Genomic DNA, 24,725 nt, shown 5'->3' on the forward strand with positions numbered 1-24,725 from the left:
TGTTTTTTTAAGTGTAGGCTGTTGTTTTAGAGAGGCAGGTCTTTGCTACTAAAAAAAAATGTATTCCCACATCTCATGAACACATAATTGAAGGGGGAGGAAATAATGGACTCTTGTGGGGTTTCTGGCAGAGGCAATTGTTGGGGGCTATCTCTGTCCAGATAAGAGTTGCAATTGATTTCTTTGCATAAGCTGGGTGTTTTTTTGTTTTGTTTTTTAATGCTGCTAATCATGGAGGCCACTTGGTCCTCCAGTGACAATGCTAGATCCAAGAGCACTCTCAAATTACAAACCTGATCCCTTTAGGCCAGGGTAGTGTAACCTGCTCCAGAATAGGCTGAACAACTAGGAGGCGGGACAAGACAAACCACCAACAAATTTCCTTTTTGTCAGGTTTATTGACTATCACAGGGTAGGCCAAAGCACAACACAGCCCTTTGTGCTATGGTGAGCAGGGTGGATTTGATTTAAATCAAATTGATATAATCACAATTTAAATCACTAGTCAATAAGACACTTTTTGAATCACTATTTTACAGAAAGACTCATTCTTGCTGGTATAATCTTAATTTTTGCAACCAAATGAAGGTATCATTTTTGGAATAATAAATGCTACCTTCACAGAGGGAAGACGGGGGGGCCGGCCTGCTGAGCGCCCAGGGCGGCGCTGCACTACTGCTCCCAGCGCCATGCACGAGCAAAACTGGGCTGCCACTGGTGCCATTGTCCCGCATGCTCTGCTTTCGGGGGCAGCGGGGGATCAGGGCCCGAAGCGGGTGCGTGGGACAGGCAGCACCCTCTGTCTTGACAGGCTGCCCATGCAGAAGCTTTTCTAAACCTTAATCGTGGCAACTAGCATGCCAGAAATTACTAACGCAAGTTATTTGAAGGAGGCGTCATTATATCTCTTGTGGTCTTATCTGCAAGTCAGAGCTCAATGAACTATTCTCATCAGTCCTTACTGAAGATGCTGGAAGAGATTCCTACTTTTGAACAACCACTCCAATGAACTGTGTCAACTGGAGGTGTCATTTAGTTCTAAACCAGCATCCTTTGTCAAGTTAAAAATAAGTCACCAGGGCTGGATGGCATTCACCCAAGAGTTCCGAAAGAGCTCATATGCGAAAGAGCTCATATGCGAAACTGCTGATCTTTTAACAAAAATATGCAACTTCTCACTAAAATAAATCATCTTAGAAAAGGACTGGAAGGTAGCCAATGCAGCATATTTTAAAAAATGATCGGGGGGGAGGGGGATCCACATAATTACAGACCAGTCAGCCTAACATCTATCCCAGATAAATTTGTAGAAAACAGGGTCCCCTAAGGATCTGTATTGGGATGGGTGTTATTTACTGTAACTTATTCATAAATGATCTGGAGTCAAGGGAGAACAGTAAAGTAGCCAGGTTTGCCAGTGATGCCAATTATTCAGGGTAGTGCAGATACAGGAAAGTTTGAAAAAGGATTTCTCCACACTGCTGGATTGGCCCAACAGAAAGGCAAATAAGACTGAAAAACAGTACAGTAAGTGCAAAAGCGATGCGCATAAATTCTGATGGCTATGCATACCCAGAAGGTAGGTCTTTAAGGGCATAGCAGAAAGTTAACTGAAAGGGGCAAGTAAAGAAAGTATTAGGAATTATTAGGATAAGGGTTGAAAATAAACCAAGAATCACAATGTCAGAGAATTGGAAAATATACCCCCCAAAAAGACTTCGATGAAGGAGCCCCCAGTGGCACAATGGGTCAGTGTGTCTGGCTGTTAACCAGAAGGTTGGTGGTTTGAGCCCACCCAGGGACAGCTGTGGGCAGGATTCCTGCATTGCAGGGGTTGAACTAGATGACCCTTGGGGGTCCCTGCCAACTCCACAATTCTATGAGGCGAGCTGAGCGGAGTGGCACAAATGCCACTGTGCCATGAGAGAGGATGTGCCACTAGTGGACTTCTACAGGTAGTAGGAAAGGACGAGGCAAGGCAGCCTAATATTCAGAGGATCCAAAGACCCAGCATTATCCTGGCACATCCACAGATCAGGCTGGGAGCTGACATAATTAAGTTTCCTCATATTGGTGGCAATTGGGGAAAAGGAGGAGAAACAGAGAGGGAAGTACAGTCATACCTTGGTTTAAGTTCGCCTCAGTTTGAGTATTTTCAGTTTAAGTACTCCGCGGACCTGTCTGGAACGGATTAATCCACTTTCCATTACTTTCAATGGGAAAGTTTGCTTCAGGTTAAGTACGCTTCAGGTTAAGTACGGACTTCCATAACCAATTACACTCATACTTTGGGTTAAGTACGCTTCAGTTTGAGTACTCCGCGGACCTGTCTGGAACGGATTAATCCACTTTCCATTACTTTCCATGGGAAAGTTCGCTTCAGGTTAAGTACAGACTTCTGGAACCAATTGTATTTGTAAACCGAGGTACCACTGTAACTGGACAGGGCTTTGGATGTTACGCAGCAACTGCCACTGAATTACATGCAGAGAGAGAGGCAGGCAGGTACAAATACATAGCCTGACTCTGTTTTAAGGTTAGGGTTTAAAAAGAAACAACTAACCTAAACAGTTACCATTTAAAAATTCAGAGTAAACATAAATATTTTCTCTCACACTAGTAGGCCTTAGGATCCCCTAGTAAAACTGATGCGCAACAGATTCAGGGAACACAAACACAAAAGCCAAAATAAAAAAAATCCTTCCAGTAGCACCTTGTTGTTTAGTCGTTTAGTCGTGTCCGACTCTTCGTGACCCCATGGACCATAGCACACCAGACACTCCTGTCTTGCACTGCCTCCCGCAGTTTGGTCAAACTCATGTTCGTAGCTTCGAGAACACTGTCCAACCATCTCGTCCTCTGCCGTCCCTCAGCTTCACAATCTGTCCTTCCAGTGAGCACTCAGGGCTAATTTCTTTAAGAATGGATAGGTTTGACCTTCTTGCAGTCCATGGGACTCTCAAGAGTCTCCTCCAGCACCATAATTCAAAAGCATCAATTCTTCGGCGATCAGCCTTCTTTATGGTCCAGCTCTCACTTGCAAACATCACTACTGGGAAAACCATAGCTTTAACTATACGGACCTTTGTCGGCAAGGTAATGTCTCTGCTTTTTAAGATGCTGTCTAGGTTTGTCATTGCTTCTCTCCCAAGAAGCAGGCGTCTTTTAATTTCGTGACTGCTGTCACCATCTGCAGTGATCAAGGAGCCCAAGAAAGTAAAATCTCTCCCTGCCTCCATTTCGTCCCCTTCTATTTGCCAGGAGGTGAGTGGCCATGATCTTGGTTTTTTTGATGTTGAGCTTCAGACCATATTTTGCGCTCTCCTCTTTCACCCTCGTTAAAAGGTTCTTTAATTCCTCCTCACTTTCTGCCATCAAGGTTGTGTCATCTGCATATCTGAGGTTGTTGATATTTCTTCCGGCAATCTTACAGTGGTGCCTCGCTTAACGAATGCCCTGCTTAACGAAATTTCTGCTTAACGAAAGGATTTTTCGAGCGGAGGTTGCCTCGCTAGACAAATTCGTTTCATGAAAAGTTCGTCTAGCGAATCGCGGTTTCCCATAGGAATGCATTGAAATTCAATTAATGCGTTCCTATGGGCAAAAAAAAATTCAAAAAAAATTCAATGCCTTCCTATGGGATTCGCTAGACGAATTTTTCGTTATAAGAAAAGACCCGTGGAACGAATTAAATTCGTCTAGCGAGGCACCACTGTAATTCCGGCTTGGGATTCATCTAGTCCAGCCTTTCGCATGATGAATTCTGCATATAAGTTAAATAAGCAGGGAGACAATATACAACCTTGTCGTACTCCTTTCCCAATTTTGAACCTTAGAGACCAACTAAGTTTGTCATTGGTATGAGCTTTCATGTGCATGCACACTTCAGATACCAAAAGAAGATATCTGAAGAAGTGTGCATGCACACAAAAGCTCATGCCAATGACAAACTTAGTCTCTAAGGTGCTACTGGAAGGAATTTTTTTATTTTGTTTCGACTACGGCGGACCAACATGGCTACCTACCTGTAACTACCGTAGGATAATACATTTTTAAATATTTTTTGTAAACACTCCATTCTTTGGACACATTTTGTGTTGATGTTCCTCTTACTGAGTCAGTAAGTTTTGCCAGTTGTACATATTCTAACATGAGTGTTTGCCACTCCGTTACAGTGGGTAAGTTCTCACTCTTCCACTTTCTTGCTACTAATACCCTGGCCGCAGTCATTGCATACAACAGTAAAGATTTTGTTTCTTTTTGAATTTCTGGTGGTGACATATTTAACAAAAATATTTCCGGTCTTTTTTTTGATTGGTTGTTTGAATAGTTTTTTTATTTCTTCATGTATGTTATTCCAATAGCTTTTAATCTCCTGGCAGGTCCACCACATATGGTAATATTAGCAAAGTTGTAGCAGCGTAGCAAAAACTCCTTGCCTTGCACGCTTCCTTCACGAAAGTAAAGCCTTGTTTCTAAACGTCCTTCTGAAGTTTAGATAACAGTTCAAACGCAGCTTGTAGCAGCGGAAACTTTCCAGCTTTCAGTGCTCGTGAAATAAATCACTTTCACTCCTTTGTTCATTAAAACAAATAAGATTTATTCAAATTTAAGATAGCTTCACCCAGGAGTATTTAACTCCATGATGCTGCAGCTCCGACGAACAGCATAGCAACAGACAGATTGCTTACAGACAGTGTCATATATTTCCAGGTACAAACTGACATCCTCTTTCTATCTAAATGCAAAAACCTGGACATTGTACCTAAGGGTCTTAGAATTAAGAACCCTCTTCAATCAACTTATCCCACAGAATATGCCAGAAAACTATGCCACACTTTATCTAAGAAACTGCTGAAACATCTTATCGGCGTTCTGTATTCCAAACAGAAGTTAATAAAGGAGGAACTCTCTGCACTGGAGAACTCCATCAGGAATCACCCGGCCTGGCAGAAGTTCCACAAGGAAAAACAAACCATTTACCACTCTCAACTGGAGTTACTGAAGAACCAGACAAATAAAAAACTCTGCAACCTTTCCAACCTACAGGCCACCATCAAAACAAGATCAACAACATTGTCAATCTTTCACAGCAAACACTCAGCCCAGCTGAGGAATCCGTCCTTTCACGGGGACTATCATTCTGCCCTGCCAAATCCCAACACATGATTCAGTTCTGCGGGGACCTGGAAGCATTTTTCCGCCGTTTACGCCTGAAGGAGTATTTTCATCACACACAAGAACAAGACAAAGTAGAACAAACTACATCCCCACAACACAACACCTCTCAACTTACTGGGGAACAACCATCACCCTCCAAACGCATCAATGAACAGAACATTGACCACCAACTACCACCGAAAAGAAGTTACACAAAAAGGGACTCCACATGGACCCCTCCTGATGGACGCAATACCACACTAGATCTGTACATCGAATGCTTCCGCCACAGAATCCAAACGGATGTGACCAGAAAACACCATCGCTTACAACAAAATCTAAACCATGCTGAAAGGAGAGCCATAGAAAATCTCAGGAACAACCCAGACATTATAATTAAAGAGGCAGACAAGGGTGGAGCTGTCGTCATCATGAACAAAACTGATTACATCCAAGAGGCCCACAGACAACTTTCCAATACTGCCTTTTACATGAAATTGGACTCAGACCCCACACAAGCATACAAAAAAGAACTGAACAAGATTATTAAGGAGCTACCCCTACACATCCAAGAACAGATCCTCACAAACACACCAGCGGAACCTCGGCCAGGAACTTTCTATCTTCTACCCAAAATACACAAACCAGGAAACCCAGGACGCCCCATCATCTCAGGTATTGGCACCATTACAGTGGGTGTTTCCGGCTATATGGACTCTGTTCTGAAACCATATGCTATCAGTGCTCCCAGCTACGTACGTGACACCACAGATTTTCTGAGGAAAATACAATATTTGAACAATCTTCCTAACAATACTATACTAGCCACTATGGATGTGGAATCTCTATATACCAACATCCCACACAATGATGGTTTACAAGCCATAAGGAACACCATTTCAGATAAAACCACAGCGGACTTTGCTACCAAACTCTGCCACTTTGTCCTTACCCACAACCACTTCAAATTTGGTGATGACCTGTTCCTCCAGATCAGCGGCACAGCCATGGGCACCCGCATGGCCCCACAGTATGCCAACATCTTCATGGCAGATTTAGAACAACGTTTCCTTAACTCCTACCCACTCAAACCTCTCCTGTACCTGCGATACATTGACGATATTTTTATTATCTGGACACATGGACAACAGACCCTGGAAACCTTCCACCAGACATTCAATGACTTTCACCCCACCATCAACCTAACAATGAACCAATCTATGCAAGAAATACATTTTTTGGACACTACTATAAAAATACAGGATGGACGTATAGACACCACCTTATACAGAAAACCAACTGACCGACAAACATATCTACATGCTTCTAGCTACCATCCCAAACATACCAAACAATCCATCGTATACAGCCAGGCCTTACGTTACAACCGCATCTGTTCCAACTCTACAGACAGAGAATCTCACCTAAGAGATCTACAGCAAACCTTTTTAGAACTAAAATATCCACCTGATGAAGTTAAACAACAGATCAACAGAGCCAGACAGATACCTAGAGAGAACCTGCTGCAAGACAGACCCAAAAAAGAAAATAACAGAACACCACTAGTCATCACATACAGCTCCCAAGCTAAAACAGTACAACACATCATCAGAGATCTACAGCCTCTCCTGGACAATGACCGCTCCCTTTCTCAAGCTCTGGGAGGAAGACCTTTCATTGCCTACAGACAGCCACCCAATCTTAAACAACTCCTCACCCACAATAATACAACCACCAGACTTAACATGGACACTGGTACCAGAGCCTGCAATAAACCCAGATGCCAACTTTGCTGCCACATACACCCAGACAACACCATTACTGGCCCCAACAACATCCAACATACCATCTCAGGACTATTTAATTGCTCATCCTCTAACATTGTGTATGCCATCAAATGCCAACAGTGCCCTTCAGCTCTCTATATTGGACAAACAGGCCAAACCCTACGCCAAAGGATAAATGGACATAAATCTGACATCAGGAACCAGAAGACAGAAAAACCAGTAGGAGAACACTTCAATCTCCCAGGACATTCTATACAAGATCTCAAAGTAGCTGTCTTACTACAAAAGAATTTCAGAAATAGACTGGAAAGAGAAGTTGCTGAATTGCAACTTATCACCAAGCTCAAAACCATGGAGGGACCTGGTTTGAACAGAGATATCGGGTTCTTATCTCATTATACATGATAAGCGATCTTCAGCCATCTCAACCCTTGCTTTTTCATGCAAAACCATTTGCAGTCGTTTGCGGTCATCAACAGCTATCAGTCAGTCAATCACCCATTTCCACCACCCTTCTGAGTGATCCCCCCTCCCCATCCCCACCCCTCCCCACCCCTTCTCTACATAAGTGCCTGGAAACTTCCATTTCACTGTATCTGAAGAAGTGTGCATGCACACGAAAGCTCATACCAAAATAAAAACTTAGTTGGTCTTTAAGGTGCTACTGAAGGAATTTTTTTATTTTACTTCGATCCAGACCAACACGGCTACCTACCTGTAACCATCATATATTTCAGATACACAATAGCAACAGGTACTTCCTGCTTCCTGTTTACATGACACGTCACAAGCCCCTCGTGATACAGGACGACTGCTGAGCTATTATCCTCAGCTCACACCCCCACTCGTCCTGCATCGCAGGGGTAGCGTAAAGACTTCCTTACGCAAGACACAAACCTTTGCAGAATCCATTACGTCTCCGGAAACTCAAAGATTTGGTGAACCCAACTGCCAGGTTCCCCTGGCTCGGGCAACTCCTCAGTTTTGCCAATCCTGCGTGGACGCCTTGACAAACGTTCCGAAAACGAATGTCAGCGCGTTTGGCACTGGTTATAACGCAACCAGTCTCAGTAAGCATCAAACAGAGCCGGTTGTCCTCCCAAACCGTGATGGGTTGGCAACACTCCCCGTTGGCCTTCTGGACCAAACATTGGCAAACCTGAATCGCTCCACAGACTCCTGACAGAGCGTCATACTCAGTCTCCGCAGAGAAAAGAGTAATAAAGCTTTGACGCTTGGAATAGCGTTCCATCAGAGCATCATCATACTTCACACCTATCTCAGTTGCTGACTCCCTGTCTTGCAACTTGGCCCAGTTGCTGCCAGACCAGCACGTGTCCTGTGCTGTACTCATAACTGGCTGCCTAAAACACAACTCCTTAGTATCTCCCAGATACCTAAGAACTTTCTTTATGCCATTCCGGGCATGCACACTGGGCTGTGCATCCTCTTGGCTAAGCCTCTTCTCAGTAAACATACCAACTGGTTTACTCCACTGAGAAAAACTCAACAAACTCCTTAGAGTTGATTGGAACATCGCGGGGCTCTGGGACTCAGAGTGTTCCCCGGACTGACTATCCTCAACAAAACAAATCTCTAAGGGTGTTCTGATACTAGCACTATCAGCCTTCTTGAACTTTGCAACCAACTGTTCAGTCTTACCTTCCTGCCTCAGCAAGAAACTGTGATCCGCAGATCTGTCAATCCTGACACTTAGGTAAATCCTTACGGGACCTAATTCTTTGAGCTTAAAGCACCTGTCAAGCTCTTGTGCAAACCATTGCACCTGTGCCTCTGTATTTGCAATGCATCTGATGCTATCTACAAAACAGAACACAATAATTTGCTTCTGGCTAGACCTTGCCAGATAAAGACAACTATCAGCAAATTTCTCTTGGAAACCTATGCTTTCCAAAACTTCATCCAAACTTACGGTTGACTGCTTCAAACCATAAATGGGTATATGTAACTTCAAGACAACATCTGGCTTATTGATCTCAAACCCTTGTGGAGATAGCATGTACAGCATATCCTCCAACGGTGAATTCAGACAAGCGTCACTGATATTAAAAACAAAAGTTTCCTGAGCAGCTGTAGATAACAAAGATCCTAGCACTTCAGGTGCTGCGGGTGCAAAACTCTCAGAATGCAACTCCTCCAGCTTTGAGACATCTCTGGCTACAAACCTAGCCCTATACTGAGATTCTCCAGTTGCTGTGGTTTTAAGCTTAAACACCACGCGACTGTGTACAGCACGCTGGCCCTCGGGCTGCGCTACTGTGAAAAACACCTTCCGTGCTTCCATGGAGTCTAACCCCATCTGCATTGCCTCGTACCACTTCCTGGTCACCTCCTCAGGCAATTGATGAACTTCCTCGAAGCTTTCTGGCTCACACTGATCCATACAAGTCCACAGACTAGTGGCTGTATATCTGTCAGTAGATATCCTTTTCGTGGCCCTCTCTGACCTGCTCAACATAGCAACTGCATCCTCATCTGTGAGGGACAGGGGATATCGCGAAGTCCCTCCCCTCCTGAGTTCAAGCCCATCCCCGAGCACAGGGGAAAGCAGAGGGAGCTCCGATTCCAGTGAGGAAGCAGGAAGTCGTGTCCGAGGCTCAGGCAAGGTAGCGGAGCCAGGGTCCCAGGTGGGACAGGAAGGGGCAAATAAGGGGGGGAGACCCATCCCCCCAACTCCGGAATTACGGAGAAAGAGGAGGGGAAAGAGGATGGGTCTGCCAAGGCTTTTGTGTTGGGGAAAGACGCGCCAAAAGCCATTCGGAGGATCTGCAACGTAATGACCCCATCGTTCCGTGTAAATAGCAATGATTTCAGCACTGTAAATACGCAGCACCAATAAAAGAATAAAATGCAGAGCTGCGTAGCGTCGTTACTCTGAAGTAGCCTGCTCCGGCCACTGTGACAGCAACCTCCGAATCATTTTTTGGGCTACTTTGGAGTTGCCGGGATGAGTGTGTCAGAGGCGGAGAAATGGCGGCAGATCGCGGAGAAAGCCCAGCAAGACCTGCAGCAGCTGGTGCAGCAGGCGCAGGGGGAATTAAAGGCAGCTAAAGAAGAAACCAAGAAGGTCCAGGACGACCGGCTACAACTTGCGGAACAGGTGAGAGCGCTCCAGGAAAGAGAGCAGCAATTAAGGGCGGTGGCGGTAGACCTCCAAAACAAGCTGGATGCAGAGAAAAACAAGGCGGGAGGGGCACCCCAAGTCCAAGTGCTGCCAGGAAGGAGAGCCGGGACCCTAGTAAGCAAGTTCAATGGAGACCCGAGGGAATATCATGGCTTTGAGACTGAGATTGTGTATGCTCTTGAGCTGCACCATGATGACTTCCCTGATGATGAGCACAGGGTAGCCTTTATTGTGGAGCACCTTACCGGGGCAGCCAGGGAGTGGCTAAGACCGTTAATCGCAACAAAGAATCCTTGCATGAAGAATGTCAAACTATTTCTAGAAGGTCTGAAAACGATGTATTCGTCCGATAGTCATATGGACCAGACTAAGGAGGAACTTCATAATTTACGCCAAGGAAATATGACAGTTCGCGCATATTGGGCGAAATTCACCATGCTGGTGCACAGACTGGGGTGGGAACTAGAGTCAGCCCCAATGCAAGCGGCGTTCTACTTGGGTTTGCATGAGGAGGTGAAGTATGAGCTCTCGAGAGGTCCAAAGCCCAGTACTATGGATCAGCTGAGCAAAGCGGCTCTGGCGGTGGGGGTGAGACAGGAATCCCGATGGAGCGACAAGCAAGCAACGCGCGCAAAGCGGGCTTGGTTCCCACGGTCGCAGGAGAAGCCACTCCCCCAACAACCCTTTCAAGCCACGCCTGGGGCCAGCCAGGACCAGGAACCCATGCAGATTGATAGCGCGCGCGCGGGGGCTTTTCAAACCCCAGCGGCGCCAAGACGCAAGGAGGGAAGGGGCGGGAATTGCTTTCTCTGCAACTCCCCCCAGCATCTCGTCAGAGACTGCCCACATCGCAGGGAGTGGCAAGGAAAGGCGGGAACGGTTGTGCCCTCCCCCACTGACGCAGCACCACAGCAGGGAAACGGGAAAGCCTGGCTGCAGGAGACAAGGGGCAGCAGCCAGGCACAGTCAGCAGACAACAGCCCCAGCCCGCCCACCCGCACAGAGAGGAGCAGAGCCAGCCCACCCCTCCCAGAGCAGGAGTGGTTCTAGAAGTCACGCTAACGCTCCCAAATGGCTATCCATTGACGGTCCTCGCCCTAATTGACAGTGGTGCCTCAGCCAACTTCTTCTCGAGAAACTTTGCAGAAGAGCACCAGATCCAGCTTCTGCAGCTGGATTTTCCTCTGCACGTGGCAACCATTGACGGCAGAGAGTTGCTGGGAGGGGCCATCACTCATCAAACCCCCCCCATGAGAATGACGGTGGGAAGGCACTCAGAGACACTGGCATTCAACGTCACCACCATCTCAGACCCCCCCATCGTCTTGGGCATGAGCTGGCTGGCGCGCCACGACCCCTCCATCAGTTGGCACCAGAGATGCATCACTTTTGGATCGGACTTTTGCCTGGAACATTGCATGCAGCACCAACCAGGGGAAGGGCCTCCGATAGCCACGGTGGCCACCATGCACGTCAAAGGGGGGGAGGCGATACCCAAGCCGTACTGGGACCTGCAGGAGGTCTTCAGCGAAGCGGAGTCCGACCACCTACCCCCGCACAGGCCTTTTGACTGCCAGATCAACCTGGTGCCAGGGGCAACTATACCCCCAGCCAAGCTGTACGCCATGTCAGACCAGGAACTGGAGGATCTGCGCGCTTTCATCGACAAGAACCTCAAGCGGGGGTTCATCAGAGAAAGCAAGGCAGCAGGGGGCAGCCCGGTCTTCTGGGTGGACAAGAAAGACACGCAACAGCGCCGTCTTGTGGTGGATTTTAGACGGCTGAATTCAGTGACAGAGCCAGTGGCTTTCCCCATGCCCAGAGTGGATGATCTCCTGACAGCGGCACGCAGGGGCAAGATTTTCACCAAGCTAGACCTGAGGGGGGCGTACAACTTGATCAGGATCCGGGAAGGCGATGAATGGAAAACCACGATGTTCACGCCTCTGGGCTCTTTTGAATATCTGGTGATGCCCTTCGGTTTGCAAGGGGGCTCAGCATGCTTCCAGGCCTTCATGCACCACGTCCTGGGGTCCCTCCTTTTCAAGAACTGCTTGGTCTTCCTATATGAAATCCTTATCTATTCCGCTGACCCAGTGCAGCATGTGAAAGACGTCAGGGAGGTGTTGCAGCGCCTGAAGGAGAACCACCTGTATGTGAAGCTAGAGAAGTGCAAGTTTCACACCAAAGAGGTGGACTTCCTGGGCTACAAGCTGTCAGACAAGGGGTTAGCGATGGACAAGGACAAGGTGCAGGCCATCCTGGACTGGCACAGCCCCAGGACGCGCAAGGATGCCCAACGCCTACTAGGCTTCGCCAACTTCTACAGGAAGTTCATCAAGAACTTCTCTCGCGTTACGGCTCCCATCACTGACTGCCTGAGAGGCAAGCAGAAGTTCAGGTGGACACCAGAGGCGCAAGCAGCGTTCGAAAGCCTCAAGAGGGTGTTCGCCTCAGACCAGAACCTGTTCCACGTGGTTCAGGACGCGCCCCTACGCGTTGAGACAGATGCTTCTGATAAAGCTGTGGGCGCCATTTTGTTGCAACTGGACGCCAACAGAGAGTGGAGACCCTGTGCCTTCTTCTCCAGGAAGTTGACCCAGCCAGAGCGAAACTACACGGTGTTTGATAGGGAACTTCTTGCGATCCACGCTGCGTTCCAGCACTGGAGACACTTCCTGGTGGGCGCAAAGCACCCCATCCAGGTGTGCACAGACCACAAGAACCTGGAGTTCTGGAGGAATGCCAGGGTGCTCAACCAGCGGCAGATACGGTGGGCAGAGTTCTTCTCGAACTTCAACTTCTCCATCCACTACATCCCGGGGGAGCAGAATGTCAGGGCGGATGCCCTCTCCCGCAAACCGGAGTACATGGAGGAGGAGGCGCCACCAGCACCCAGGCACATTTTCCCCCCGTCAGCATGGTCCTGCGGAGCAGCAGTAGTGAGCGAGGCAGAACTCACAGCACTGACGGCAGCGGATGAGTTTGCCAACCGCATCTTCAGAGAACTGAGAGGGGGGAGGGAGCAGGCAAAAGACTTTGCAGAACGCAGTGGGCTGCTTTTCTACAAGGGTGCACTGTACCTGCCCACCACCCAGCTTAGACGTAAGGTCCTCAAGCAGATGCACGACAACCCAACGGCGGGTCATTTTGGAAGGGACAAAACCGCTCACCTGGTCATGAGACACTTCTGGTGGCCAGGGGTGCGGGAAGATGTTCGAGACTATGTACGGGGCTGTGACACCTGCCAGCGGGCAAAGGTGGTCAGAGCACCGCCAGCAGGATTGCTGGAGCCCTTAGCCACACCACACAGGCCATGGGAAGTGGTGTCCATGGACTTCATCACAGATCTGCCTTCTTCCAGAGGCAAGACCGCAGTGTTGGTGGTGGTGGACCTTATGTCCAAAATGTGCCATTTTATACCGTGTGCCAGGGCGGTCTCCGCAGAAGAAACAGCCAAACTGTTTGTTGACCACGTCTTCAGACTGCATGGATTGCCTTTAAGAGTTATTTCGGATCGTGGCCGCCAATTTGTTTCCAGGTTCTGGCGGCGACTCATGAACCTCCTGCAGGTGGAAGTCAGCTTGTCTACGGCTAGACACCCGCAGACTAATGGACAGGCGGAGAGGGTCAACGCCATCCTGCAGCAGTACCTCAGATGCTACGTCAGCCAGAGGCAAACAGACTGGGTGGATCGCCTGCCACTGGCAGAATTTGCCTACAATAATGCAGTGCACGTCTCCACAGGGGTGTCGCCCTTTAAGGCCAATTATGGGCGCGACCTCAGATCTTTCCCAGAGAGGGAGGGGGAGGAGGAGGAGGAGGGCCCGCAGGCTGAGGATTGGGCAGAGGAACTGGAGACGGTGCACCAGCAGCTCAGAGAACACTTGGAGAGGGCCAAGGAGGCGTACAAGAAGGGGGCAGATCGCCACAGGCGACAAGGGGAGGTCATCAGGGTGGGGGACAAGGTTTGGTTGTCCTCGGAAGGCCTTCCCATCAGAGGGAGGTGCAAAAAGCTGGCGCCCAGAAGGTTGGGCCCCTTCACGGTCACACAACAGGTCAACCCGGTGGCCTTCAGACTGGCACTGCCAGAGGACATGAGGGTGCACCCAGTGTTTCATAGATCGCTGCTGTCGCCGTACAGGGAAAGCAGCAGGCTCCGAGACAGCGAACAAACCCCCGAGGGAGGGGGGGAGAGGGAAGGCAGGGAGCAACTCAATGAGGCCACGGCCATCCTGGATTCACGGAGAGGGGTGGGGGGCCTGGAGTACCTCATGGCATGGGAGGATGCTCCACCGTCCCAGAATGAATGGGTCCCGGCCACTCAGATACAGGAGGAATTCTTGGTGGAAGAATTTCACGCCCTCTTTCCCCATAGACCCAAGCCCTGGCACATGGAAAGGGAGGGGGAGGGGGAGGAGGCACGGGAGAGCAGCTCACCATGGCGCTGGGAAGCGGAGTTTGAGGAATCGGGAGACGAGGTATGGGTGTCACCGAGATCCACCCAGTCAGAGGCAGAAGCAGATTGGCAGCACATTTTTACCCCCACCAGCTCGGACGCCACGGACTTTGTGGGATTCCAGTCCTCCCAGGCGGAAGGGGGGGGCTCGCAGGACTGGGGGGAGGTGTTCACACCGACGGGCTCGGAAGGTACTGAGTTCTTAGGCTTCGAGTCGTCCCCGACACCTGGGGGGGACTTGGGGAGGGGAGAAGGAGAGCTTGGGAGGGGGGTGGATGTGAGGGACAGGGGATATCGCGAAGTCCCTCCCCTCCTGAGTTCAAGCCCATCCCCGAGCACAGGGGAAAGCAGAGGGAGCTCCGATTCCAGTGAGGAAGCAGGAAGTCGTGTCCGAGGCTCAGGCAAGGTAGCGGAGCCAGGGTCCCAGGTGGGACAGGAAGGGGCAAATAAGGGGGGGAGACCCATCCCCCCAACTCCGGAATTACGGAGAAAGAGGAGGGGAAAGAGGATGGGTCTGCCAAGGCTTTTGTGTTGGGGAAAGACGCGCCAAAAGCCATTCGGAGGATCTGCAACGTAATGACCCCATCGTTCCGTGTAAATAGCAATGATTTCAGCACTGTAAATACGCAGCACCAATAAAAGAATAAAATGCAGAGCTGCGTAGCATCGTTACTCTGAAGTAGCCTGCTCCGGCCACTGTGACATCATCTGACCACGTCACGATGAAACCTGCTTGAGTACCAATGACCTCAGGAAATGCATAGCGCGAACTACTGCGCGTGCTGTTAGCTCCTGAATCTTGGCGCGGGAACAACCTGCCCCTATTGGCTTGTCTACCAGTGCCTGGCACTGGAGGTGTGAGAGTGTTCCTAGGCTCTTGCTTTGGAACTCCTCCCTGCTGTGCATTACGCTGGGCATCGCTGAGCATCCAGCTCGCGTTTCCAGCGATAACTGTCGCAACAGTCCCTGGATCCGGTCCCTCAACTGAACCACTGTCCCTAACTCTACCTTGCACAACTGTACCTGTGGATGGAGTACTGGCTGGTTCACAACCAGACACAGCCTGTCCATCAACACTAGAACCTGCCAAAACTGTAAGCACATCAGGACTGTAGTAGATAGGTATCCACACCTGTGCCTCACAGAACTCAATGCTATTGCTGAGTATCACCCGTGTCTCAACACATCCTGGGCACACGAACATCCAAAACGTGGAACAAAGTTTGTATCCCACAAAAAATACCTTTCGGGATTTGGGACCATCTTTAGATTGCATCACAAAGACTCCCCATTCAAACAACCTCAAGGAAACCTCGGGTTTCTCGCTACACAGCGACAAATAGGATTCACACCCTACCGTTGAATTGCATGGCCAGAACTTCCTCAGAAAACTGGCGACAGAGACTATAGCTGACAACGTCTTTCCAAGAATCGTATCCTGTCCAGCTACTGCACAGCCTTGTAGCCCCCTTGGAGCTGCCAATCTGTGCTTGCTTCCTTCCTGTGGAAAGAAACCTTGCAGTGTGCCCTCAGCACAAACTGATCCATGATCGGCCTGTAAACAAAACATCTTACAGGAAAACTTTAGCTTCACAGCTTGAACCCACTCACTAACCAAGCCTAACTCCTCCCCTGTACTCCTGAGAGGTATGGTGAAGCTCATTCTGGTGTGGCCATCTGACAGAAATATTTGGGTTCCGCCCATACGGAGCGCTTCCCTTGGTCTACAGGAATCCACTTGAGTCAGCATAGGTGCCTGACTAGAAACATTGGCAGACCTGGAACCTTCACATAATGTAACTTTGGCTTGTTGACAAACAACACCAAGAACCTTAGAGCATGTCAACACGTTACACATCTCTGGTTGTGTATCTGTACCTGGTACCTTCTGCACTTCACTTACGTGCGCACAACCTTGTTGCCACAAGTGGGCGCAATTGTGGTGTGGACTAATGTTGGCACCCTGAACCTCAGTCGTGCTTGAGATGATTTTACCTGTCACAAGGATAAAAAACTCATTCACATTGCATTTCACACACATCAACAATCCACCCTCCATTGAGCACATTGAGCACATAGCATCCTCAGAATGTACATTGCAACTATCTTTCAACAAAGACAAGACAGATGACAAATTACATTTCATCAATGGCAAATCAAATACATCAATATTAGCAATATTAGCATGTACAGAGTGAGACTTAATGCCATTTGCAAAACTCAGTCCTCTTCCAGGGAAAAAGTTCTTGCAGCTCAGGACTTCACCACCAGGGGTCTGGAGTCCAGAGTCTCCTAGCCAGCGTTGCTTAGCAACTGGCACATCACTGGCCTCATCTCTTGCAGCAACAACAAGGTGACGGAACTCACCTGCTGACCGATTGCCAGCACACAAGGTTCCCAAGCTGGTGGTTCCCTTGCCATTCACAGGCTCCTCCAGAGAACATGTTATCTGGTGGTGGCCCAGCTGGCGACCTTGGCCTGTATCTTCTTCAAGATGATGTAGGATGGTACAATGCCCCTGCTCATCAACAATGGAATCTTCCAGGACTTTGCACACAGGCCCCATTGCATTCCTGGGAACTGAGCAGCCTTGCACAGTGGAAATTTCCATGCCTTGGTCAAAACAGCCCTCGCAAGTAGCCTTGCCTTCAGCTGTGGCAAAACAGCCCTTTGCATCACAGGAAAGCCCCAAAACAGCAACAAACAGCTGTGAAACATCTTCAGCCCAATTGGCTCTGCGATGTGCCAAAACAACCCCCACCTTTCGGGTTGGGCATGCAGGGATCGGCCGTGGATCCTGGCTGACTGCCAAGTCTCCATTTGGGAGCGTAGCAAAATTGCTGTCCTTCCCATTTGTCCACCTTTCAGCAAAGCCTCTCAAAGCATTTGCTTCCTTTCTGCCCACAGCAGGCCACCCCCCTCTTGTCCCCCTTTCTCCCTCTTCCCTGGGAGTGGGCGTGACCACAGCATTCCATGCTGCGCCACGGGAATTTAGCAGGAGTGCTGGGGTGGCATGCCCTCTGGCAACGATGTGCAAATAGGGCAAATGAAAACCTTTGAAGCTTGTGCTGCTATCATTAAGCAAACACTCCTCCTTCTGGGCTGTCAGCTTACTCACGTTTCCCAACGATTCCTTCAGCTCAGCCTCCGGAAGAGAAGATTTACGGGTTGCCAGCGAGATATGCCAGCTGTGCCGGCACGATCTCCAAGCTGGAAGTTTTACGGCTTTCAAAACAGCAGCAACTTTTCCACAGCTCTTCTTTCCCAAACAGTTCATGGGCACTTGAAAGCTGAATTTATTGCCTCCATAACCTATTAGCAAAGTTGTAGCAGCGTAGCAAAAACTCCTTGCCTTGCACGCTTCCTTCACGAAAGTAAAGCCTTGTTTCTAAACGTCCTTCTGAAGTTTAGATAACAGTTCAAACGCAGCTTGTAGCAGCGGAAACTTTCCAGCTTTCAGTGCTCGTGAAATAAATCACTTTCACTCCTTTGTTCATTAAAACAAATAAGATTTATTCAAATTTAAGATAGCTTCACCCAGGAGTATTTAACTCCATGATGCTGCAGCTCCGACGAACAGCATAGCAACAGACAGATTGCTTACAGGCAGTGTCATATATTTCAGATACACAATAGCAACAGGTACTTCCTGCTTCCTGTTTACATGACACGTCACAAGCCCCTCGTGATACAGGACGACTGCTGATCCAGTTTCTTTTTTGCAACGCCAGCATTGGGGGCTCGGCCCTCCATACATTTTTGCAAGTTTTGGGGGGGTAAGATGCCACCTATAAAACATCTTCATATTGTTCTCCTGCAAACTATGACATGCTGTAAACTTCATATTATCTGCCCACATTTTCTCCCATTGCTCTATTTGAATATTGTGGCCAATGTCTTGGGCCCACTGGATCATCACAGCTTTAGTCTGTTCCTCCTTCGTTTCCCATTCCAGGAGGTAATCATATAGCAAGGAAATGTTCTTCTTCTTAATCCTGATCAAATTTATTTCAAATTTTGATGTTTCAGTTGCCAAGCCTTCTTTTATATCTAATGTAAATTTTTGATTTAATTGAAAGTATTGAAGCCAATCTGTTAGATATTTTTTGATTTCCTCATATTTTTTTCAACACCAATTTTCCTTCTTTAATTTCTAATACATCTCTATATGTTGGCCAATCATTTCTCCTATTTCTTCTCTTCACCGCTATGGCTTCCAGCGGTGATGTCCACAATGGAATTTTAGGCTCCAATATTCCTTTATATTTTGTCCAGATGTTAAACAAGGATTTCCTTACTATATGATTTAAGAACCCCCTGTGTGCCTTGATTTTCCCATATATTAGATAGGCGTGCCAACCAAATCTCGCATCGTGGCCTTCCAAATCTAAAATATATGTTCTTTTCAATTTAATCCACTCCCCCAACCAAATTAAGCCTGCTGCTGCGTGGTAAAGTTCTAGGTCAGGCAATGCGAATCCACCTCTCGTTTTCCTATCGATTAAAAGTTGGTGTTTTATTCTAGGTTTCTTGCCGTTCCACACAAACCTTGCTATCTCTCTTCTCCACTCTTTAAAGCATTTAGATCCTCCTAATATTGGGATGGCTTGAAATAAAAACATCATTTTCGGCAAGATGTTCATCTTAACTGCCGATATTCTCCCCCATAGTGACAGATGCAGTTTGTTCCATGTTTCCATATTTCTTTTTATCTCCTTCCATACTTTGTTGTAATTGTCCTCATATAAATTTAAGTTATTATTTGATATCCAAATTCCCAGATATTTCCCTTTACTTGTTATTTCTAATCTTGTTTTTTCCTGGAGTTCTTTTTTCTCTTCTTGTGTTAGATTTTTGGTTATCATTTTTGTTTTTTGGATATTTATTTTAATTCCCATTAATTTTCCAAATTTTGCAACTGTTTCCATCACCGCTGGTATGCTCTGCTGGGGGTCCTGAGTTGTAACAATCAGGTCGTCGGCAAATGCCTTTAGTTTATACACCCTCTCCCCTACTCTTATTCCTTTTATAGTTTCTTTACTTCTGATTTCCTGTAAAAGGGGTTCTAATGCTAGAATAAAGAGCAGGGGTGTGGAATTCAAACAATCATACAGAGAGAGAGCCAACAGTGGTCACAGTTATGGTTGTGTACGCTTGCAATATGCAAGTGGCATCACATATTCGTATCAGGGAGCTAACATTAGGTTGAGTGAGATGGCAGTGAAAAGGTGGAGGAGCAAGTCATGTGTGCCATATGGCCTGCCATGTACCCCCTAAGCTAACCTGACATCCCATCATCAATACTTACAAATGAGATTCCATACCTGCGATATGTTTATTTAATAATTGACTTTTTCAAGTTACTCTAGCAGCATTCACATACAACATTTACCAAGTGGTGTCAGTGTATACAAAAGTGGTGGTGTACAAATCAGTCAGAAGATACTTGCACACAAGCATTTGCACCTGTGTTCGGTGTAATGTGCGAATAAGCCTTCTGTAACGTTCATATGCAGGGGAGCCAACGAGAATGCATGGGAATTTGCCTTGGTACCGGATTTTCCCAAGCATTGAAACCAAAGCTGCAGACCAAAATGTACTTATGGCAGGCTTCTCAGCTTCCATGTGAAAAATTGTTAGGCCCTAACGAGGAAGGAAGCCGTTGTGATAAATCCTTGTTTTCCTCCCTTCCTTATAGTGTGTAGCTTGGCTTACTTGCCTGAGTCATCAGGGACTATTTGCTCTGCATTCACTCTTTTGTGTCTCTGGGCACAACTGATCAGCGTGTGGCTCCTACGGCATGCCAGATGGGGAAAGACCAAGGTTCGAGCCCCACGAGGGGGAAAGGATTCCTGCACTGCATGGGGTTGGACTGGATGACCCCTGGGGAGGCCCTCCCCACTCTACAATTCTAGGACTCATAAATTCTAGGACCAGGCAGAGGGCCTTCTAGGCAGTGGCGCCCGCCCTGTGGAATGCCCTCCCATCAGATGTCAAGGAAATAAACAACTATCTGACTTTTAGAAGACATCTGGAGGCAGCCCTGTTTAAGGAAGTTTTTTTATGTTTGATGTTTATTGAGCTTTTAATTCTGTTGGGAGCCGCCCAGAGTGGCTGGGGAAAGCCAGCCAGATGGGCGGAGTATAAATAAGTTGTTGTTGTTGTTGTTGTTGTTGTTGTTATCTGTCAGGGGGTTGTTGCAGCTACTCTCGAGTAAATACGCTCCAGTCCACACTGTCTTTAAGAGTTTTATTGTGCGTACTATTTACAATGCAGAGATAACAGAAAACATGACCGCCTGGTCCGATTCAGAACCCGGCAATGGTTGCCTCCTGCTTTTCGGCCAGCATAAAAGCCTGGGCACCCTGAAACGCTGCCCCTTCACCCTACGTGTGGGGGCACGAAGTGGCGTAGCGTGGGGGGTGCAGGGGGGGCCGGCCACACCGGGCGCAACACTTGGGGGTGCGCGCTCGCACTCGCAGCTCTCTGCCCCTGCCTGGCTCACTCACTCTCACTCACTGCAGTGCTGGCTGTGCGAATCCGATCCGAGCCGCCGAGTCGCTGCCCACTGTGGAGGGGGGGGGGTGCCAGGCATGCGGTGCAGTGCGGTGCAGTGCGGAGAGAGAGCGAGGGGGAGGGACAGTGCAGCGGCCGCCCAGCGCAGCGCTGAGCGCGGGAGAGAACCACACCACACCAGACCAGGCAGCAGCAAGAAGAAGCTGGCAGCGGCGGCAGGTGACACAGGCCACCAATAAAGCGCTGGACAACACACACGGCCCACAAACGGCGCCCTTCTTCCACCGATAACAACGAAATACGCGGTCCTGGCAGAACGGGCATTGTTCCCGAATGTAAAATGGAGGCGGCGGCGGCAAAGGCAGTCACGTGAACTTGCGCTGTCTTCGGCTGTCACTCTCCTGCGACTGCGCAGGATGTAGGCGGGACGGGTTCCTTCCTGGTGTTTTGGAGAGTGCCCGTTCCTTGTTACTTGTTACCCCCTTAGCGAGGGGGCTGGGGGGGTTCTTGTTGGTTCAGTGGAGCGAGAGGGGGAAAGGGTTCGGGGTTCATGGACTCCTCTACCCCCACTCGGTAACCTCGGGGTTTCTGGGAGCAAAGCTTCCCTTGAAAGAAGGAAAGGGCGCCCGAGAAGGGGTTCGCCACTGACTGAGTGCGGCCCTCTCCCCCGCTGTCACCATGCCTGTGGTGGCTCCGATCATCAGCTCTGTGCAGAAGCTGGTGCTGTACGAGACTAGAGCTGTAAGTAACCCCCGCAGCGCCCGCTCTTCTCTCCCACTGCTTGACTGATGACTGGGGGGAAGCTGTAAGTGCTGCATTGGGAAGTGGGGAATGCCACTGGTGGTGATCCAACCTAAACCTTCTGAGCCCAGTTTACAGCCTAATCCTATGGATGTTTACTCACGAGCCCCACTGTGCTCTCTAGGGCTTGCTCCCTGGACCAGGAGTGGCTAAACCTTGACTCTCCAGATCTTGTTGGAGTTCCCATCAACCCTTGCCAGTGATAGGTGATGGATGATGGGAGCTGAATTCCAGTGACACCTAATTGTTGTTGTTTAGTCGTGTCCAACTCTTCGTGACCCCATGGACCATAGCACACCAGGACACCTAATTAGTGGCCGCTAATGTTTCACCACTCCCCTAAGATGTGCCCGTGGTTTAGAGGGGAGTGACTCCTAATGAACGGGATGGGATTTTTCTGAATAATAATAATGCATAAGAACAGACTGATAAGGGGCCATGCTGTTTGGACCATAGAATAATCAAGCAACACTCTGTTGAGGGGGCAAAAACCTCAGAGCAGAGCAGACCCCTACAACGGCCCAGTGATGGCTGAGCAATCTTAAAGGGTATGGAGTGCTGACTGCTGTAGGAAGGGAATGAAGGATTCTGGGAGAAGTTGTGACTAGCTGAAATACTGAACAGAATCATTCCACACTTAGACTCTGCAAGTGGAATCTCCAACTATGTTAGTAAACTGAGTTAGGTGCTCATTTTGTTCAAATAAATGAAACACCTCATAATTTTACCCAGATTGTAGGGTGAGGCTGTCCTGTCTGTAGAAGGGGCCAAATTTTGCTTGTTTGATGAAACATGGTCTCTTTATTATGCCACAATGAAGTAGAGGTACTTCAACTCCTCAGTGCTGTGCCTTTGCCTCTTCCCAGCAGCATGGTTACCAAACCTTAAATTTAGTAATATGAGAAACTAAAAGATAATGTAATATGTTTACCTGGAAGCAAGTCCTACTGTGTTCTCAGTTAAGTGTGTGTAGGATTCATTAATCTGTTGCCGGTGTTTATTGGCTTAGCTCAGTGTAGCAAAGCAGCAAAAAAAGACCACGGGAGCCAAGTGATCACTAAATTTGGCTTAGCATGTTGTGTGATTCAGATCTGTGACATTTACACTGTGACCCACTTCTAGACATATTTGCTCAGATGCAAGTCCAACTGAGTTCAATGGGCTCTTTCAAATGAGCATGGGTAGGATTGCTGCTTATTATGAATGGTGATAATTTATTATTGAAGAGGTACATTTACTGCTAGTCCTTTAATTCTGTCATCCATTAATTATATACTAGGATGTATGTTTTCTATTTTTAAAAAAAGTTTCATTTCTGCATAACATATGTAGCCTCTAGTTTTATTGGCTGCCTATTTGTTTGTGAGATAAATTTAAGGTGCTGGTGTTTATCTGTGAAGCCCTAAATGTCATTGGGCCAAAATACCAAAAGGATAGCCTCTCTCTGCCACCCCAGCTATGTCTTAAGATCTTCTGAGGTGGCTCTTGCTGTGTTCCACCATAGTAACACAAGAGAGAAACTTATTTGCAGTGGCACCTCATATGTGGAACACCCTCCCCTTAGAAGTCTGACTGGAAGCAACATTGCTATTATTTTCTTGCCAGATCTGTGTAATGCATGTTCGCACTCAATAAAGTGTTTGAAAATAAACTTGTATTTAGATGCATTTTACTTTAATTACACCAGTATTTTCATAACAAACAATACATGTGCTTAGGGGTTAAGGGTTTCTTTTACTAATCTAGTGGAAGAGACTCGAGTGCTAAAATCCACAGGTTAGGGGGCGCAAATTACTTGCCTTGCCCCGGGTGCTGACAACCCACGCTACGCCACTGGGTTGTAGCGCCGGAAGGAGATGTTTCCCCTCTTGCTGGCTGGGGCGGCGCCTGGGCTCCGACGTCTCGCTGAGTCCCTCATCTGCTGACCCTCGACCAGAGCGGTGCCAGGGCTCTGACACCTCACTGAGCCCTCTCTCGATTCCGCTCCATTCCTCATTCCCTCCTCCTGACTCGCTGCTTGTGCTGTCGCTGGGCGAAGTGCTGGTCAGGATGACGGGGGGAGTCCCCCTGACATCCACCCCCCTCATGCCCCCTCCCCTCCTGAGGCGTGTTGTGCGAGGGGCAAGGGCGTGAAGCCCAGGAAGTCCGTTTTGTCCGAGCCCGTGGGAGTGAACACCTGTTCCCAGTCAGGCTCCCCAGGGCTGACCGTCGGAAAACCCCCTGAGTGAGTCCTCCACCTCCTCCGAACCCGTAAAGACTGCGTCCCACCCCCACAGGGACCGGTGCTGGTGCTCACTTCCTAGCTCCTGTTCCTCTCCAGGTGGGAAACCCTCCAGTCTGCTTCCCGCTCGTCACTCGGCGGAAAACCCCTGAATTCCTCCTCACTGCTCGTGGGTTCAAACACCTCCTCTACCGAGAAACGTGGTGGCTTGGGTCTATGCGGAAACAGGGCATGAAACTCCTCCACTAGGTACTCATCCTGCACCCAGTCCGCTGGCACCCAAGCGTTGGTGGATGATGGGGCCCCCTCCCATGCCACTAGGTACTCCAAACTGTCTTCTCCCCATCAAGAGTCCAGAATCTCAGTGCCTTCATTGGCCCCTTCCTTCCCCAGGTCCCGCGTGAGTGTGGGGATGCTGTGTTCTCCCAGAACCTATGTCCCTCCCTGTATGGGGAAAGCAGCGATCTGTGAAACACGGGGTGGATCCTCATGGACTCAGGCAACTCCAGACAAAACGCAACTGGATTGACCTGCTGCAAGACTGTGAAGGGTCCCAGCCTCTGGGAGCCAGTTTCTTGTACCTCCCCACTGTGGGGAGCCCTTCTGAGGATAGCTAAACCCTGTCCCCTTCCCTGA

This window comes from Zootoca vivipara, chromosome W (assembly GCF_963506605.1).
Source record: "Zootoca vivipara chromosome W, rZooViv1.1, whole genome shotgun sequence".
NCBI lineage: Eukaryota > Metazoa > Chordata > Lepidosauria > Squamata > Lacertidae > Zootoca > Zootoca vivipara.